This window comes from Sorex fumeus, unplaced genomic scaffold (assembly GCF_029834395.1).
Source record: "Sorex fumeus unplaced genomic scaffold, SorFum_2.1 ptg000100l, whole genome shotgun sequence".
Classification (NCBI taxonomy): domain Eukaryota; kingdom Metazoa; phylum Chordata; class Mammalia; order Eulipotyphla; family Soricidae; genus Sorex; species Sorex fumeus.
This window is the reverse complement of record NW_026606157.1, coordinates 2732920-2736348: the sequence shown is the minus strand read 5'-3', so window position 1 is coordinate 2736348 and position 3429 is coordinate 2732920. Positions and strand designations below refer to the sequence as shown.

The following is a 3429-nucleotide window of genomic DNA, read 5'->3' as shown; positions in this document are numbered from 1 at the left end:
GTATGATATTGATATGCAGAATGACTGCACCAACCACCCCCAAACGCTCATGACTCTCCATCATCCTGCTTGTGTAACCTTCGTTATGTCTCTCTATCGCCCCCTACTGTTTCTCAGTCAGTTTTGTAACTCACAACCAAGTTGTTCCTCATAGTTCAGCGCTGTCTATTCTCTTGTTTAGGATATTCTGTGATCATTTTAGAGGTGCCTTGCAGACTTAGATTCTGTTTCTCAGAAACCTTCCAATATACACCACTTCCATAATAATGTGATTTTCTATATTTTCAACAGGCATGGGTTTCCAGAGCACCCCCAAAGAGAAGGGACTGAAAACTAATGCTCCAAATTTGGGTTTGTTAATATATGATTTTCCTTTTCAAATTAAAATCTGTTATGCTCTTTGGCATCAAAACATGGGAAGACGGTTTATAAACAAACCAGCCTGGAAGTTCTGCTACCACATAGCTTTTAAAGGTTGTAGCTAAGCTTAACAACTCCCATCTATGAAGAGGATGGGTCGATTCCTAGAATATCAAGCTTTACAATGTTGGAGCCAGAAGCATTGTACCTGCAGTTTCAAAGTAAACCAAATGCCTGAATAGATATTGATCTAAATCAGTTTAGCCTGGCAATATTATCTCTCTTGTGATATGGCTTAACTTTTTACCATAACATAGATTCACTCTTGGAATGCTTCCAGTGTTCAGATGGCCGAGGGGAAAACATTACAGAGGCAGGTACTTGTACCTACAGGCTACACCTACGCATTAAACTCACTGCATAGTCAGCTTGGGTGAAATTAGAGAAAAAACTGCCCAAGCATGTCAAATGTTTAAGCTTTAAGACCCTGGGTGGAATAAAACAAAAGAGGAAGGAATCCAGGGGTGCTTTAGCATAATCAAGCTGGCTCATGCCACTGAAGGCACAGCTGGGATTGAGAGTTTAACTGCTGTGAGGAAACTTGTAATTGTATCCAGTCCCAGAGTAACCAGTGGACATGTGGAGTGTGTGTGTGTGTGTGTGTGTGTGTGTGTGTGTGTATGTATGTGTGTGCCGGGGAGGGTGGCAGGGTGTTGAGGGGGAGTTGCAGAGAAAGGGTGGTTAACATTTCCCTGCTAAGAAAGCAAAGAGCGAGAACAAATAAATCCTACACTAAGCAATGTTTCTCATTTCTTTTCTATTAATGATTAATATCTTAAATATTTCTTTGCTCCCCATGTTTTAACATCACTTGTGAATTACATACGTAAGGCTGATTGGTGTCCATCATAGTCAGACTCTTTTATTCTATATGAAGTCTATTTGAGGATTCCAAAAGTGCAGTTCAATGCAATAATATTGTCCTTAAATGTCCTACTTTTAATGCAAAAAAAAAACCTGCTTTGAGAATGAAAAAATATATATATCAAATGTCTTCTGCACTCCACAGAGCTGACATCTTGCAATGCAATTCACTGGGTTTAAACCTGGTATTAAGAAAGTAACATTCTACTTAGTTTCTATAACTCCCATGCTTCCATTTTAAAGGATTTTTTCAATGCAGTTCTATTTAGTGATTTTTGTCATTTAGAAATATTGACTGACAGCAAAGTAGCTGTATGAGAGGAAAATGGTTGTGGTCAATAGAAATTTTAAAAAATATATTCAGAGACTCTAATATCCAGAGGCATATCAAATATATACTTACCACATACATTTGAATTCAGAAATGAGAGTTAGCTGGATGGGGCAAATTGTTATATAAATCAAAAGAAGGAATATATCTGGTGCTAGAATAAGTCATTAATAAAACCCTAATAATGATAGTTTTTTTGTTTTTAAAGTAAACTTGGATCTTATTACAGAAAACTTTTGCATGATTTACTTTTCAATAGTCTGTTCTGTCACGCTTCTAATGATATCAGAATCACCTAGAAAATAAAACACAGTGATTTTATATTTAGTAAGATTGGTAATGCTCAAATTGACGGCAGTTATCTCCAAAAGTATTCTAATCACTGTGCCAGATACTCAGAGTCACAGCTCCTACAGACTTGATTTATCACCAGCATTTCTAAGACCAGACTTAGGTAAGTAAAGACCTAGGTCTGGGGACAAATGTGTGGTCTTATTAAAGCAAATGGTTAGACTGCCCTGAATATTACAAAATCAGAATATCTAGAATTTTTGCAGGATAATAGTTTCTAAACCATGATGCTGTAGCACTGAAGCACTGTCCTCCCATTGCTCATCGATTTGACCAAGCGGGCACCAGTTAGCATCTCCAATGTGCGACTTTTTGTTACTGGTTTTGGCATATCAAATATGCCATGGAGATCTTGCCAAGCTCTGACGTGTGGGCAGGATGCTCTTGGTAGCTTTCTGGGCCCTCCGAGAGGGATGGAGGAATCTAACCCGGGTCGGCCACGTGCAAGGCAAATGCCCTACCTGCTGTGCTATCACTCCAGCCTGATGCTACCATGATGTAGCGTCATGTAAATCATGTTGCTACAAATGAAAATATTTATTAAAATCGAAAAGATCTAAACTTTCTAAAATTGAAAAAACTTGTAAGTTTATAGGAACAAACCACTTCTACATTAAATATTCCTGGGAGCCAGAGAGATAGCATAAGCAGGTGAGGTACTGGCCTTGTATGTGGCCAGCCCCAATTCCATCCCCATCACCACATACGGTCTTAGCTGACCACCAACAGAAGTGATCCATGAACACAGATCCAGAAGTAAGCCCTGAGCACCTCTCTTGGTAATCCCCCCCAAAAACAAACTAAACTAAATTCCTGAATATTATCACTGTGGTATTTGACCTACACTACCCTAGTTTTACCAAAACATTTAGTTATTTTTAACATTTATAAAATCTTATGAAATTTTATTTATAAAATTTGATTTATAAAATTTTATAAAATTTAAAATAAAATAAAATAAAGGGAAAAAAATTTTATAAAATTTATAAAATATAATTTATATATTTTTGTAAAATATCATCACTGTTATCACTGTCATCCCGTTGATCATCAAATTACTCGAGCAGGTGCCTGTAACGTCTCCATTCCTCCCAGCCCTGAGATTTTAGCAACCCCTTCTTACTCATCTTTTCCCAATGATTGGAGGCTCTTTCAGGGTCACGGGAATGAGACCTGTTGTCGTTACTGTTTTGGGAATATCAAATATGCCACGGGGAGCTTCCCAGGCTCTGCCTATGGGGGCCAGATACTCTCGGTAGCTTGCCGGGCTCTCCGAGAGGCATATATTTATATATTTTTCTCTATAATTTGTTGCCTGTTGTCTGAACCCCATCAGATATGGTGTAGTAATTGTGGAAAATGGATACGAAGTGTCTTATAATGGGTCCGGAAAGTGGCTTGGAGCGTGGCAGTGGTTGGATAGTGGTCAGCTGCTGGGGCTGGGTCCCTTTTATAATTATAAA

At 38.3% G+C, this 3429-nt stretch overlaps 1 non-coding gene across 1 annotated transcript; it reads right to left on the bottom strand.

Annotated features, from left to right (window-relative positions):
* Window positions 1–2036: 2036 nt before the first annotated feature.
* Window positions 2037–2172, bottom strand: LOC130042497 (small nucleolar RNA SNORA72). Its single transcript, XR_008795243.1, has one exon. It is a non-coding gene; the product is annotated as a small nucleolar RNA SNORA72 (small nucleolar RNA).
* Window positions 2173–3429: the final 1257 nt, after the last annotated feature.